Genomic DNA, 17,338 nt, shown 5'->3' on the forward strand with positions numbered 1-17,338 from the left:
CAACAGCAAACACTTTGTGTGCCTAGTGCAATGGAAACATTCATTCTCTCTACGCTCCTCAAAGACTTGCAGTTAAACCTACTGCACAGATAGGAAAGCTGAGGAACACTGCTGCACAGCTTGTACCATTCAGGAGATGGTAGGAGAACTGGGCCTGCCTGCCTTTTTCTCGTTACCTCCTTCTCACTTTCTTTGCTTTTCACCTGCACCACTGTCAGGCTAACTTAGCAGCTCCCAAGCCCCTAATGATTTCCCAAGCTCAGGAAGACAGCTTGCCTTTGACACCAGGAGAGACAGAGGACTCTCACTGGAGGGGAAAAGCTCGTGCTTCTCACTTCAAAACAGCAGAGCTGAGTGGAGAGCAACTGTGAACAGAACCACACCAATACATGGTCCTAACTACCCTCTGTCAACCATCACACCAACAAGAGTATCTCGGTGCCAGGAACACCTGGAGTACCTGGTAGCAACCACCCCACATGACATGCCTCACATATCTATTTTGTCTACTGTGAAGCAAAGGGAGAAGCTTACTACCTGAAACATATGCCCACAGACACAGGAGGAGACAAAATGGATGGAAGAGAGGCAAACTGAGAGGATAAGCTGCTGTAGCACAAAGCTAAAAACTAGTACCCATGCATGAGTTCAAGATCTCTTGCTTCCAGGTGTGCTTTGTGATCTGTTAAAGGGCAGCAGGGAGATGACCACACCACCATAGTGGGGTAAGTCAAATCAACTCCAGGCAGGGATCTGTCCTCTTTGATCCCCAAACAGAAATACATAAAGAGCTTGAGAATGCTTACTGATAACTTGAGGTACACTGTACATAAAGCATATCACATGTGTTTCCACAACAAGCAGTGAAAATTCAGGGTATTCAATTTCAAGAAATCTAGCCATGTTAGATCTGGAAAAAAACCAGATAATAGTTGCATGGCTACAACTAAAACCTGTGAGTGCCTAGAGTCATGAGCTGTGCTTCTGTGACTACTTTAAGCCAACATAACCACCAGCTGCTGCCAAAAAACTCTCCCACTTCCCACTCCTGTTACTCCTTCCCATGGCCACCAACAACTGGAAACTGCACCAAGCTTTATTAGTTTATGAATGCTTGTGCCAGCAATGGTAGCAGGATCAGAGAAGCAGAGGTGGGAGTGAAAGGCTGGAAGTGATTGTGGCATTGTCTTCCCAAATTAAATTCATCTGCCTTTAAAAGATACACAGGACTTCTTTTCCTACCCCTCACACTGACCTTGTGGCCCACAGGTCTGACTCTTCCTGCCAAAATAGTGCTGCTTATGCCAAGCCCCATGCCCTCTTCTCTAGGCAGAGCTTCACAGCACGTAACATTTCCTTTTGACCCTGCAACTCATGAAAAAGGCCCTCGTTGGCCACACAAGTACCATACTTACCACTGCTTAACAACCAGAAGGGAAAAAAAAACCACACGTGTCTGTGCAGTTGAGAATTGCATTGAGAACTGTATTTGTTGCACGTGCTCGGATGGACAAATGAAGGCCTTACAGATTAACTTCAGATCCTGTACCACCAAATTCCTGGGTGTTTGTTCTCATACATTTCTTTTCTGCTTCTGGTTTTCCATTGTGATATAACTATACATACACAGAATATCTTCTTCCATTGTGCAAGACTACTAATGTAGCTAGTCCTGATTAAATGGCTGTACACTACACAGCATACCTAAAAGCAAGTGAAAACCTACAACTACATATTTTATTAGGGAAATAATGCCTGTAAGAATAGAGGGGAGAATCTGACGCTAGGGTACAATTGAAGAGGAAACAGGCTGCGGAAGGTATTTCGGAGTGGAAGACCCCATCTACCTAATGTCCCAGAAGGTCAGAACTCAGTTCACTAAGCGTATCTTTAACAAAATAGGATCGCCAAGCCTGAAAATGCTTGTCAAGGGTACCTTACAGCCTTTAAAACCAGGGTTTGTGGCACATCAAAACTAAAGAGATCACAAGCATTACTGCCTTAAATATCATGTTCTATATGGCGGCGTTAGGCTTGCTGCTGAATGCACGGCAAGTACACAGGAACGTAACAGGAGCACTTCTGAGGAGACTGCACACCTCCTTCCTTGCATCAAGCCTACGTGAATCAGTTGCTAGTTGGAAGCCTCACCTGCTCAAAACACATCACAAGCCGCCTCATTCAAAGACTGGGTATAGTATGAGCTCCCTTCCAGCCCCTCCACCACAAATTCATCATCACCCTTTGCTCAAGCTGGCAGATGCAGCAACAGACACAAGAACTGCAGGAGCCATACCGACTGAAGTGTCACTGTTCCCACCAGAAGACGTTCCCATGTTTCTCCTTGAATCGTTGTACCAGGTTGGCGGGTTCAAGGGGACAAGGAGTGACCTGCTACGCCCTTATCCATGAACAAGTGACTCCATTCCTTAGAGCTGTCAAGCCGTGTTAAATTTATAGAGTTTTCATGCAGATTATTTGCAAATGAGTTCAATAGATACCAGAATTTTCTTTAGTGTTACATAGGCGATTGCACAAAGCTTGGCAGAGCTTGAGATAAATTCTCCAATTTCTCTAATACATACATGTAATCTTCTCACATGACCTGTCTCACACATTGCTTACAAGCTCCCTGTGCTCTACATTCTCACCTCCCCAGATCTTGTCCTGCGTGTAATGTCTGCCAAAAAAACCCTACACACAGCTCCAGGTCCACTCTCAACCTGCTACACTCCTCTCTCCCCAGGCTCATGAAAAACACTTTCCCTAGGCAGCTGCTTCAAAGAAATTCTTGTCTACAGATGCTTTGATAAACAGCCTGTATTACCAGAAGGATGTATCTATTAGGTAGCATAGCTGGTAATCCTGAGATAGGGTCCCCTGGTACACTTCCGTAACGTTTTATTACTGCTGTTATTCAGCAGAACTACTGATGAAAGCCCGTGGGATGATGAAGATAAACAGTAAAAGGCAAATAAAGTCTTCATGCATTGTGCCATGGTCTTCCTGTTCAAAGACAGATAGCAACCTGCAAAATGCTGAGCTTCATACGGTATATGATCTAGTGGATTTGCGACACCAGACATTACCAGCTGCGTAGGCTGAGGGCTGGAGGGTCAGAGAAAGACAGGTGGGATTATACAGGGAAAAGACTTAGTGGCCCCCTGTAAGTAGTATGGAGGTCGGCAAATCACTCCATCCTGCTCTAAATCTGCAAGGTGTGACGTTTTGGCTCAAAGACATCTCCCTTATTTTCTTTTTGATAGCAACTTTGGACAAGTTATCATGTGTGCAGTTTTATATATTACATATATAATATATATAAAATATATTACAACTCTGACGGTTTCAGATGATGTCCTTTCCTGCACAACAAGGACATCTGTGTAATTCAAATCTTATAGTTTCATTGGACAATTGCAGATTAGAGCTCTGAAAAGCTCTCACTTTCTTTCCCCTGCTTCTGAGGTGAAAATGAAAACCAGAGGGGAGCACTTGATGAAGATTTTGCTGATGTGATCACCTACAGTTTCCTCTGTTGGTACTGATCACAGCTTATAAATTCAGACATAATTCTTATTATTAAATAGCATCCCACAAGCCAAATGATTTTTCCATCTCAGCTATGAGAGACAGAAAGGATATTAAACCTAAGCAGTCTAGTTTGAAATGTAAGCACCTCAAAAGAACGTCCAGATCCTGAATTACATGGCTCAAATTGTCATTTAAAATCACAGGCTTAGATTGTCATCCAGCATAGATTAGAACAGGATAGTATAAGGCAGGATCTGGGCTTCACAGTGTAAATACAGTACACAACTTACTCTGTCCCTCACTTCTTTTCTGACCTGCTATGCAACTTACATAAATTGCTCATCCTCCACAAAGTACATCAATTGTATGTACCAAAGCTCTGGCTGTAATATGGGGATTAGTTGAACTCATGATCAGGTGGAAAAGCTTTGAGAAACTCAACCTGTCATGTTAATTGAGTAAGAGATTCCACATTTACAAGGTAGCATAATTCATGCTGCCAAGAATACAAAGTGCCTTCACCTGTGCCTGTCACTGGAGCACCCAGAATCTAGGGTACACCCACAGGGACCTGCAAGGCAGCCACTGTCAGATAAGGTGATCATCTAAAGCCTGACAGCTACATCCAAAAGTAAGGAGCACTTAAGGAAGAAGCTTCCTCAAGGACAAAGCATTGTGGCCTTCCACTGGTGAGGACTTATCTGGGACTCCTTGCACCAGGCAGTGCCCACCCGCACAAGTAAAACTGATACTGCATCCAAAACAGATGGGAGGCCACACACTCTTGCAAACACTGTTCCAGCCTCTGAGGCTGTATTTGGGTACTATGTACCAGAACAACATCTACACATCAATCCAGCCTGGTCCACAGAAAGAATATGAGTCTCATTGATGCTCCTTTTCCAAGCTACACTTAAAGAGAACATGAACTTTGAGATTCCTTCCATTGCACCACAAGAGAGATGCTGAAAGGGGAACTGGGAGAATGAGCCTGGAGAAGGCATTTAAGGGGAGAAGGCATTTAAGGGAATAATCCTAGGTCAGAGGGATGAGATAAAGGTTTTCAGGCTCTGCCAATTCATCTAAACAACGCTGTGGTCAGGGCCTGAGAGCCTTGGGATTTTCATCTACATAATCTTCAAATTTATTAGACTGGCAAATTTTCAGCTTTGTGTTTTGTTTTTTTTTTCCTCTTGGCAAAGGTATACTTATAAAAGGAGGAGTATTCCAACCGAAGTGGAAAAAGCGTTCCCTCCCTGCATCCCCCAACCACAGGACACTAAATGCACACTGCAGCAGTCAATAGCTGGTATTACCAGTATTTTCTAACCTGTCCCCCAGCAGGTCAGGTGGAAAGGGTCACTGGGGTTTCTTCACCTGAAGTTTGATTGATCAGGTCTTGCTGAACCAAATTGTTTCTCTAAGTGCTTCTGTAAACAAACTAATTAACAAACCCCTACTAGGCTGTATTTAGTTTATGCATTTAGCAGTGGCATCTGCACTACCTAAATCAGACTGGAGCAAGCACAGCTACCTCTGACACAGCATTTAGTGAAGAAAGCGTATTAGACTTCATTCACAGTTTTCTCTCCTTTCCCTCAAACCCAGTGACCCTCTGTGACAAAGATTTATAGAACTAGCAGTCTAAAGGGGGTCACGGCAGAGCAAGCAAGCTTAAAACAAAAATGGAAGAGGTAACTGGAGATTAGCTTAAACTCAGATTCATGTCGTACAATTCTCACTGTAAATTCAGGAGTTCAGAGGAGACAGCAATGTGCTATTACTTCTCACTAAGCATATCGGAGTGATTTAGAACAAGTGACCATCAGTTCAGCTAGAAACAACAACTCAGTCTTGAAATTACCTTGACTTGCTGCTTTAAACATGAGCTGCGATGATCCAGCTTCTGGTCTGCAATTCTGAATTCCCATAAGGAAAGACAGCAGATCCGAGATCTTCAGCAAGACATTTGTAAAAACATCCCTTTGCTGGGACTGCTGAGGAACATTCACTGGGGAAAGAAAAAGAAGAAATGAACACCAAAGAACAGAAAGTCTATTTGGATTGATTTATTCTCCAGCTCACATTCTTAGGCACCAAATTATCCGTCTTCCATAAAAAAAATGATGTATTTATTACTATCTATTTTCCAGACATCCCACAACATATACCAAGAATTCCGCTTGTAGAGAACTCTCAGCCCAAGGACACGTCTAAGGGGATGGGTACAAGCAAACCCATGCTTCTTTGCCTTTCTTTCTCAACTGTATGCACTAAGAACAACGGTGGGTCTCTGTTCTTGCTTCATAGACATGCTCAAGGTCTCCAAGTGTTAAACATGTACATGCAGGATAAGAATGGTTTAGGACTGACCATGTGCACTCCACACTAAAGCAAAAGTGTCTGGTGGACTGGAGATTAAACCAGTGCTTCTGCATTACTGCTGCTGCTTTCTCTATTCTCCAGAGGACTTTAAAAGTGAGTATATTTTTTCTGGGAAGAATCCAAACAAGTTTCATTCACTTGTCCTATAAAACCACAATAGCGGAGTCACTCTTTAAAAGCATCTCTCTTTTTAGTGTTGTTTCCTTCATACAGTACTTATTTACCATAAATAGGAAGGGATCAATTTTTATTTACTTGAAGATGTGACCATTTTTTTCCAGAACTGTTTGATAGAGAAATTTCTCAATTGTAATCTCTTGCACTGTATTAACGGGCACTAGCGCCTTCAACCTTGAAGCAATTCTGCTTCAACTGTAGAACTAAATGAAAAATTAATTTTTTTAACAGGAAAACAACAATCCACCACTAGCCAGATTTATCCCACTGCCAGAATTGCTTCCACCAGAAGAACAGCCAACTAAGCAAAAGGTAAGCGTAATTTTCAGTCAGTTTTTGCCTAGTTTTGCACTGGTGGAAAGGTCACCGAGGTTGGTCCTCTGTAGGTAAGACACATCTCGTCCTTTCTTTTGTGCGTTTTTTCTGGAACATTGATACAGAACTTATCCACCATGCAGAAGGAATGCTAGCAGGAAAACAAGAATGCCTCATAAATACACCCACGACACAATCCAGTAATGTCTTCACTGGAAGACTAAGAAATTTTTCATAAATAAGCTGATAAATTATTCCCTACTTTGTAAGGTAAAACACGTTTGATAGCCCAGAAAGTATAAAGCCATGATAAGACATAACAAATACCAGGTAAAAGGTGTTCCATGTAATCTTATATTTGAATTGCCCTGCTGATAAGGAATGTGGTCTTAACGCACTGGGTTTCATGCTACGGGTCACAGTGGACGACCCAAGTGTTTTACAGCCTGTATTTCAGTGAATGGAGTGACTCCCTGTTCTTCTCCCCGTTCTCAATGGGAATGACTGTGGAGATTAAAAAAAAAAAAAAAAAGAAAAAGAAAACCAAGTACAACAACAAATGAGGCTTCCCGAAGAGCAGCAACACATTACACCTCTCAAATGAAGACACACTAGAAGGGGCAGAAAAGGACTATGGACTCAGTAGGAGCCAGACATTTCAGCATGCTTCTGAATACCATTGAAAGTGACACCACTTAAATATTTTGCTGATCTGAGATCTAAACAGGCTCAGATTCATATATACAAACTCTTCATCATCTCCTTTCAATCCCACTGGACACATAAGTCCTGTATTTACCAATATAACTTGTAGACTGATTTGATTATCATTTATTTGGCAGAAGCACCTCTGCACTTGTGACCCTGATCACTTCCTACTTCTGACTACGCAGCAATATTGACCCAGTCTTTCCATGCGGGTTGAATCAGTTCCACTCCACACTGCAGAAATCATACACTCGATAAATCCACTGCCCTTCAACCAGTCCTGGCTGGAGGTTACAAATGAGTCACTTCTAAATTTACTCAGATAATAGCAAAGTATATTGGGACGAGCATTTCCCAACACACTAAAAAGCATTAACGCATCGGTTACCTAAGTGAATTAAGATATCTTCTCTACCCTATGGCAGGTTGAGGCATCCTTCAAATAAGTTTTGATCAGGAGAAGAATTAATGGGCATGTATAAGCTGTGAAAGAGATCTGTCATGTATGAAGAGCAGCTGCTGCTATTTATGCCCTACAGAGAGGCTCACTTGGAGTTTGATTACAATAGTCTAATGTTCTGATTTGTGAATTACACTCAAGAACAATTTATCCCCTCATGCAGATGCGATCTAACCTCATCAGTCCCGTTTGTCATTCTCAGCAGTGCTTTTAAAGCTTTTGGGCACATTTGATCATTGCGTCAGCTTGACAATTCTGCTTGAGGGGATTTGTCAAAGCATTAGAGTGCAGATTGGATGCCAGTATCTAAGGATGTAGTATCACCTGCGTTAGCCTTCATTAGCTAGCCAGGACCTCAGTGGTAGATATATCTGCGCTATTATACAGTGAGCTAATTTAAGAGAGACAAGCCTCAAACCAAAAGCTTTATACAACGCTTAATCCAAATCCTCAAGACTCAAAACATCTTCATTCATTCTCTTTGCATTAATTTTCAGCTCTGCATGATGCATTACATTTGGGAAAGCCAAAGACAACAGAGTAGTACCCTGAGTAAGGCTGTACTCTCAGTATTTCCAACCCAATCGAAAGCAGGAAAAACAGCAAAGGAGACACAAACCCAAACACAAAGCTGAACTGTGGGACCAAGCTTACTCAAAAGAAGGGAGCTTCAAGGGTCTGCAGACTAGTGCTTCAGAAGCAAAGGAGGGACTTGGAAACAGCCAATTATTCACCACTTTGAAAACCTGACAATACTTTGTCAGCAAAAGCATACTCTGAAACAGTAGCACCTGCCTAAAAACTGAAGGAGGTGAGATTTTCCACACTCAGTGGGCAGGCTTATGGAGACAGCATCAGAAGAGGAGCTGATCACTCAAAAGCTGGCCTTCAAACCTTCCCAAGATGTGGTTCAGGAAAGCTTTACAGCAGCAACTTTGGGAAAAAGGGCTTCTACCAATTACTAGCATAAGGCTGGGAGCAGACTTGCAGCTTCCCAGCATTCAGGACCTTTCACTTCTCATTTTCTGGCCTGTTTCTAACAGAAACCAAATCTGAGGAAAGGATACTCAACTGGTTTACTATCCTAAAACAAAGCTGTTGTAAGATTTTATTGAGTGAAATTGCAGTGTACATACGCGCTAGTTGCTATTTTTGTTCACCTTAAACTGTAGATATTCGTAGCTTGGTAAGAGCGTACACAGGACCCTCAGCAGTTTGGCAGCGGAAGACAACAAAAGCAGAGTACGCAGAACTGCAGCCACCTGCGCAATCCGTGTTCAAAACCTGCACCAGCAACGGGAACCAAGGGACTGGATTGCAGAGGAGGGCTACAATATGACACGAAAATTCCCAAGTCGGAAAGTATACAGAAACCTTCCATCCACCATTCTTTCATTTCAGTTTGTTCTGTGGCATACGTTGGTCCAGTCCAATAACTGGGAAGATGAACGTATCCTCCTGGCAGAGAGGAGCAGAGCTGCTGAGCAACACATTTCACCCATGGAACATCTGGTAGGCCTGTATGCAGACAGGACCATGCAAGTCCATCCAGCTTAACCTTAAAAACAGAGAAGGGAATCAGTAAATTCCCATTCTGTTTTGGTGTCCAGGGGCCACCGACCCTACCTGGGGGCTGAAACACCTGCTCCCAGTCACTCCTCCAGAGCATCTTCTGCTTCTGCAGAAACATCCCAGGCTGTCTATCCCAGGGTGGTGAGGACAGGTCTGAATGCCTGGAGCTCGGAGCACGACTCTCCCCCAGGCACACGAGGAAACAGGGGCAGGATATTCTGAATTAACTGCGCAGAAGAATAACACACGGCCACTTTTGACCCACAAACTATCGTCTCTAGCAGCAAACATATGGCAAAATCAGAAACAGAGCTGGGAACAAAACCGTATTTTCAGTGCATTTACTTTCCCCAGGAGGAAAAAATACAAATCACCTAGGTTCAGTTATCATGTCCAGCACTTAAGCAACAGTGGGCTTTTCACGATTTATGTACTATTTATTGTACGTGCATCTTTCCTCCATCTACCTTAAGAGAGCTCCAGAACAAAGAACAATTTATTCCTTGATTTGCATACGGACCGTCTGCCTTTGGGACTCGGATGTGTTTCACAGGAGGGGGAATGTGAACACTTGAGGAAGGTGCCTGATAGCTGTGACAGCGTTTTTTATTTTGCCTTTCCTGGTAATTGAAACCCAGAGCAGACCCGCACATTTATATCTTGCTTGGGTAGCTGCAGCTTGCCAAACACTCGAACCCTCGTGAACAGGCCACGGCTGAGGCAACAGCCTCCCATCTACAGCACTGCTGGCCACACCGGGACACGTTCCCATTTCCCTGCCTCCCACTGAGCTTCAAAAGGAACTTAGTACCTACGGCTTTACTGATCCTTGGAAGAAACCATCACCAAAAAGTTTATTTAAAACAACGATTCTGATGCCTATTAAGAAGCTTTGTTCCCAGTATCTAAAAAAAAAAAAGCAACAGAAAAATGAACCTGTTCATATTTTTTTTTTTCCAGAGGCAGGGAGTTTTGGGCCATCCTGTTGCTACACTTTTATTCCATTACAGCCCACTTGAAATCTTCCGAGTCTGTTTTCACACAGATAATAATAAGACTTTGCATTTATAGAGCATGCTACAAATGCACACATCCGCCGTCCCTTTGGGAGGCTGGGAGGGAAGCGCTGGACAGCTGGAAACGGGGCACAGGGAGTCCATACTGGAGTAAGGATGGGGGCTCTGGATCTCCTGGTTCCTCTGCCTCACACTCATGCCTGAATTGTCTGTTTTCCGAAGAATTTTAAAAGCTTGCTTGGAAAATGTGATCAGCACGTTTTTAGCTTGGTTTTCCTTGGAAAAAGGTTCACGTAACCACACTGGTTGCCAACACCACTCCCAAGTAACTTTCAAATCTGCTAACTGGTTTCAGCCAAATTTGAGAGGATTAGCAGCCTCGAAGATAGCCCTGCATTCCTGCACTTTTTGAAACCCAACAACTGAGCAGAGGCCTTCAGGTTAGCGTCTCCAGAGAGGAGGAACACAGCTGCTCCACACTCTGCTTGGCAGCACAAACATACGTACAGGCGTATATACATACATAGACGTAAACATACATGGTTAGCGACAGACCGGTCAGCACCTGCCCAGCTACGGGCCAGCTGTTCCCTGCCTCGTGGACTTCCACAGGGGACACGCGAGGACAAGAAGCTGGCGCAGCTGACACGCAGGGCTGAGGAGCACCGTGCAGCCACGCTCCATCTGCGGGGAGCTCCGGGTGGGTTCAGCACGGTTCGGGGCAGGGGGGGAAGCACAGCCAGTCCGAGGACAGCGATGCAGCTTCACTGGTCAGAGCACGGCGAGATGTGTGGATGTTACAGCGCTTTCTTCACCAACGCGCTGGAAGACAGCAAATCCTTCTCCTCTGGTGGCTCCAGGAGGGGAAGCCCTCACGCTGTCCCAGAGAGGTGAAGCACTGGGTGATCTCTCTCTGTCCCAGCTGGGCTCCACAAGTGTCTCTGTCTCCAAGGCAAAGGCTGGGCATGGTCAAGTCCTTTTCTGCACTTTGAAGAACACTATGTCCTTTGGCTAAGATGCAGGCCTCCTAAATGTTTTTGACAAGGAGGAGATCTTTTTGATAGTAACATAAATCGTCACAACTTCTTTTTAATCCAGGGCAGGAAAGAAGAAATATTCTAGCTCTTTCTCAAGCTACACAGCTGTCATGAAAACATCTTTCACTTGCAGCCAGTTCATCTTGGACCAGGTAACACCCTGATTTTTCAAAGATCCTAAGGATCACCAGCTACCCTATTATCAGAAATACTTATTATAATAAATAGCTTCAAATATGATCTGGATCAGAGAAATAACTCTGAAGCAAGCAAAATTAGATTACTCCTTTCTTGTTTCAGAAAGATCAAATCATAAAGCATCTGAAGACAAACATCCCTTCTGCTTGCATCCCCCACATCAAGAAAAGCGCATAAGATGCATGTTAATTCAAGGGAAAAAAAAAAACCCCAAACCAAAACCAAACCAACTGTATTGCGTTCCACAACAGGAGAGCACAATGAGGCAGACACAGAACTGTTACTCTGGAGTATGACTTGAGAATAGCGATAGCTTCGCCACAGAAAATTACTGATGCTCAAATGTGAGTGATGAGCACCACAGCACCCATTACATGACCTGGCCTACAAGCAAAGAGAGATGCATGGAATATGATTGTCTTTACATTTCTCTTCTGTTTTGTGTCACCTCACAAAAAAAAAAAACCTACTGAATTTTCATAAACACAGCAGTCCCTAGCTCCTCTTCAGAGCTGCACAAAACGCTGTTAAAAAGGCAAGAACTTTTTTTGCATGTGATAATGCTTGCCCAAAAGAGCATTGAGACTACAAAAGTAATTTTGAAAGGTCACCGTATCTGTTGCACGTTTGAACTTCTTTCCTATGGAAAGCAGAGTATCAGAGCAGGGGAAGGGTGCACACCAGTATCTCATGCAAGGATGGAGTAGGGATGCAAGTGGTGCACAAGCTCAAACCTGGAAGCAGCCTTCACAGCACCTTATCCAGCCTCCATTACAAATGGTAATTGTTAGTGGAAAAATCACAGCAGGTTATTTTTGCTAATTTTTATCTAGTTCTAGCTTGTGTTTTGTATCAAATGTTTCAAGGACCAGTGGATTGTTCCCATGCAATTTGAAGAACAGTGTTTTTTAAAAGGATTGATTGGGTCAAAACTGCAGAACAACAGGACATTTCCTAAGGCATATCTCAATCAAACAGGACTTGAAGCTTCATGTGCAGAAGAGAAGGCAGGCCTCAACCACACGTTGAGATCCCTCAATGCCTAAAATACTCTCAAGACCAGCTCCAACCCCCCCCCAACCTCAGCAGGAAGCATTCCCCTGATTTTAACAACATTTTACTCAAAAAACCCCTTGCATTTGTACAAGACAAATTAATCCATCAGCACTTGCCAATTAAAATTGAATACATTAAACTCTGACACCTTTAGGCTCCTACAGAGTTTCTTTAGGGAACAAAACCAACAGTACTGAACCTGTCAAACAATTAAAACCCCCAGAACATCCCGTTTGATAAAAAGACTGGAGCTGTGCTGCAAGTCCTTTCTCACAGAGGTTGATAAGGAAAGGCAAGCACACCAGTTTTGCTGATCTGTACTTCTGCTGAGATAATCCCAGGTGCACTAGGCTGCCCCTGGGACACAGAAAATCAGATGTGAAGAGGACAAAGGTAGGCAAATCATGACAACTTGGTAGGAGACACACCATGTCTGCAGAGAAAACTGTCGCTGCTGTTTATTTCATACCGCTACAGCCCAAAACTGGTAGCTGGTTTGTGCAACAAAGAACTGCATCTTGCAAAACATCAGTAAAACTGAATTCAGCAGGGAACTGGATGGCAAGCCAGACAAAGGAGTTTAGGAAAAGAGAGTACTGTAGTAAAAGAGAATTTCTAGGGATTATTCATGAACCAGCTGTCTGAAGGGTCATTCCTTTGGTTGGCCTCTCCTGTTAGCATTTGAAAGCAAGATATGGCAATAAGATCATATGCAACATGCATGAGATTAGCTCACTGCACTTAACGAGACGGATGTAAATTCACAGCAACACGGTTGACATCTGCGGACTGACATCAGCTTTACACACAGTTAAACGCATATTTGTACAGTGCGGCTGTTAAGGACAGTCAGAGAGCTAATCAGGAACAACCAAGTCTTTTTTTTTTTTTTAATAATAGCTTTGGTCCACACTGAGGACAAAATTACATCTATCCATACACTATGCACCCTGTTTTCTAGCTTGATGCCTATCCTTGGTGTAGAGAAGGTCTAGGATATATCTTTCAAATCCTGCTCCTTCTTAACAGCTTTCCTCAGGAAGGGGAAACTTTTCTGCATGCTGCTCCCAGTAACCTTCAGCATTCCTGCCTACCTTGGGAGCGACTCTCCTACAAAACCCTTCTATATCAAAGAAAAAGCCAGTTGTGTTATACCAGCGAGGCAGTTTGCAAAGGGCCTGCCTGCTTGCTTTCACTAAACAGCTGCTATTAGCCCTCCACTTTTATCAGCACTCAATCAGATAAAAAAAAATGCACGCCTGGGAAAGCCCTGATACAGCAAGGGGTACACACAACCCAAGTTGAATCTTACTGCAAATCAGCACAAATTTTACAGAGCATATATAAGCGTGGATCTTTACATGTTTAGCACATCTTTAAAGGTAAATTGTCCTACAGAGATTTCTTTAAAAACCTGCATGGTAAACAGTCACCCTTCTCAGCATTTGAAGTCTGTTAAACATTTCCCCCATCCTTTCACGCAGTACTTAGGTTCCACCTAGTGGCTTCAACAGCAATGAAGCGAAGACTAGGTTAGTGTTTTACTGCCTAAACGCTTAATTTCAAAATCTGTGCGTCTAGTTGCAGAAATAATCATAGAGTCTTCTTTAGACATATGATTTATCTTGCCATCTCCCTAAAAATTATCTTGGCCCTATGGATGGGAGTTTTCCAGCTACAGTTTTTCTAGTTTAAACATCTAAAGCAAAAGGGTATAAACTAAACTAGAGCTATTCCTGCGCAAACGAGACTGAGAGGGTGGGCTGGCTAACAGCATTAGCAGCTTGCAGACAGGAGCCTCTTAGGTGAAGCAGCTGCGGTGTGCCTCCCCAGGCGGGTCTCAGTGGGTTACGTGTCTGGTCATTAGCCAAAATTAGTTGGTAACAAACCCATCACACCCAGTGAGATCTGTCTCACTAAACTGCTGATATTTTCGGCATCGACTCCCTTCGCAGTCAACTAAGAAACAAGCACTTCTAGACCACGATTCAGGCGACCTATTTTAGAGGTTTACCTTCAGGTGAGATGAATTGCATCCTAGAAACATCTCATTTCTATTACAAACAGAAGCTAGAGGGTTTACCGATAGCACGGTACCTCCATCACACATCTTGAATCCCATCCAGGGTGCCAGGGTGCCTGACTAAGACTCTGTCTGCCACACAGCATTTGAAGCGTAGCCCACCTTGCAGTGAGCTCTAAGCAGACAGCAAAAGCAATCTGGAAGCAGGGCAACCATGGCAGTTACAGACTTTGCACCTAAGTTAAAAACTAACAGTGACAGGCAGCCACACTACCACAAAAAACTTGATTTCAACGCTGTTCTGTTCTCAGAATACGTCTCACCCTGCTGCTCAGCTCCGTTAGACTGACGGAGGTAGGTTTGTCTTATAGCAGGAAAAGCCTGAGACAGTTCTGCTCCTACCTACTTTAAGGTTATACAAGCCACGCTTATATTTCAGTTCCCTGAGGCATTAGCAGAACACTCACCACAGACATTTTAGCCCTCTTTGGAAGAGCTTTACCAACAATAAAGACTCACTATCTTCAAAGGGAAGGAAAAAAAGCAACCATCAAAGAAATGTGAAACTTCACGAATTTATCAGCTACCACATTAGAGGTCAAAAGCGGATTTTTTAAAGTAATTTTAGTGTCTTACATAAACAAGACAGAGTTCACCAGAACTGGTCTAGTTTGTCCACAGAGATCATATCCATTCAAAGTGAAGGTGAAATTTTAAAAAAAAAAAAAAAAAAGGAAGTTGACCTAGTTCATGATTTGTGGAGTGTGGGATGGATGAAAGGTCTTTAACTCCTTAACGCAGCTTTTTCTGTCTATTCTCATTTCAAGGAGCTTTACTTTTGGTCACACACGGTTTGAGGCTTGCACTCAGCAAATCACGTCTGCTTTTCTAGAATATGACTCCAGCGTGCAGCAGAACTGCTCAGATTTATTACTCCAGAGCAGTGCGTCTCAATTTCCCCTCCACAGCTTACCTTTTCACCTTCACCTAAACTTTCACAGAGGAGGGCTGCATGTGACAGACTGGCTCTTTTATGGAAAGAAAAGGAGAAAATCTTCAATAGGTTCAAACTTCCTCACTCTGTAAAAGCGAAAAGAGAAACTAAGGCTACACAAGGCCTATCTTGCCGTTGGGTTCGTGTCCTAATTGACCTAGACTTGTGGTTTATTTGCAAGACAACTAAACCATTTTTTTCTGCAACAGTTATTTCACAAAACCTGAGGAGATTTACAACACCAAGTTGATTACAATCTCTCTAAACTTTTTTTCCCCCCACTTTGCACAAAACCATACATTGTACAGCCTTACCTCCCAAAACCTGGAATCGGCTCCCAGCACGAGGAGCGACTACTCCATCCTGCACAGCATGGAGGACACCGCTAAACGTCCCGGGGGCTGGAGAACACCGCAGCAATCCTCGAAGCACCCCTCTCGTGAGCCTCCATTTGTCACTGAAACATTTCTCACTGCAATGGCAGTTTTATTCTAAATTTGCAGCAGGTGCACCCACCCGTTGCTAAAGGGGGGAAGGCCCCCTGGGGTGACGCCGCACAGGTGAGCGTGCCAGGGTTTGGATTCACACACGTCTCCGCCATAGGGAGCTTTTCCCGTGGAGGAAATGGGTGCGGGGGAAATGTGGGGGGCCTGGCGCTAAGCTAGGGGTGCCACAGGCGAAGAGCCCCCAGACAGCCCCGAGGACTTACACGGCCCTTCGCCGCAGGGCGGTCAGAAACCCGGGTGGAGCTTCCACTGCTTTGCCTCGGCTTGCGCTAACGCGGACAAAGGCCCGGGCAGAGGGAGAGGGGAGGCCGGGGCGAGGCAGGCCCCGGCGCCAGGCAGGACACGGGGCGGCCGCCCGCCGCCCTACGTTCGTGCAGCAAGAGGGGTGTTGAACCCCGCGGCCGGAGGCGGAGGCCGCCGCGCTCCCCAGCGCCCCGGGAGCCGACCGGCAGCGCGGGCACCGCGCAGGGAGGCGGCCCGGGGAGAGGGCCAGGAGCCGTCGGCAGGGGTGGAACTGATAGGTGGCTCCATAGCTCAGTGGTTAGAGCACTGGTCTTGTAAACCAGGGGTCGCGAGTTCGATCCTCGCTGGGGCCTCCACAACTTTTCCCTACTTTTTGGGTTTTTTCCCCCCCCGCTACTTTCCCTCCCCCTGCCAAGCGGAGTTTCGCTTCCCAGCCGCGGAGGCAGAGGGGACCGCTCTGAGCCGTGTTGGCTAGACCGTTCCCCAGCGGCTGCAAGCCACAGCTGCGGCAGCAGGGTGCTGCTTTTTGCATCCCGAAACGGCGCGTCCAGAGGGTGGCGGTAGGAGATAAACGTAACGTTGAAACTGCAAAATAACGTCATTTGCTTTGGCTCCCTCTTAGGCCAAGGGTAGGAGTCTAAGTGGCTCCGCCACGCAGATGAATACACTTCTCTGGAGATGAGCAGTTGAGGTTTGTCGCGGCCCCACGGCGGATAATGCAACCCCCGGCCCCCGCTCTCCCCCTTCTCCTTGCAGCACCCCGTTGCAAATGAATTTCACAGCGTGCACCGCCACTGCCGGGGCACCCCGCACCCCTCCAGTTGAGCTCTAAACCTGCGCTGCTCCCAGGGAAGAGAGAAGGCTCAGCCAGGAGAGCTGCAGCCAGCAGCCCTGCCCCAGCCCTTCCCTGCTAGCCAAGAGCTGCTCTCCAGGACGGAATCCAGCCAGGTGACAGATCGATCCTAGTGCTCAGCTGTAACCAGGATTTTTAAGGGTTGCTCGGTTTTGTTTGTTTTTAAGGCTTGCCGAACATTTTCGGCCCTTACTGAATCATTTGGAACCTGGAGGTGATCCATACCTTGAAAAAAAATAGTGCTTTAAAAAAATGTCTAAT

At 44.9% G+C, this 17,338-nt stretch overlaps 1 non-coding gene across 1 annotated transcript; it reads left to right on the plus strand.

The window, feature by feature from the left end:
- Positions 1-16,504: 16,504 nt before the first annotated feature.
- On the plus strand, positions 16,505-16,577 carry TRNAT-UGU (transfer RNA threonine (anticodon UGU)). Its single transcript has one exon. It is a non-coding gene; the product is annotated as a tRNA-Thr (tRNA).
- Positions 16,578-17,338: the final 761 nt, after the last annotated feature.

Source organism: Grus americana, chromosome 3 (assembly GCF_028858705.1).
Source record: "Grus americana isolate bGruAme1 chromosome 3, bGruAme1.mat, whole genome shotgun sequence".
Classification (NCBI taxonomy): Eukaryota; Metazoa; Chordata; class Aves; order Gruiformes; family Gruidae; genus Grus; species Grus americana.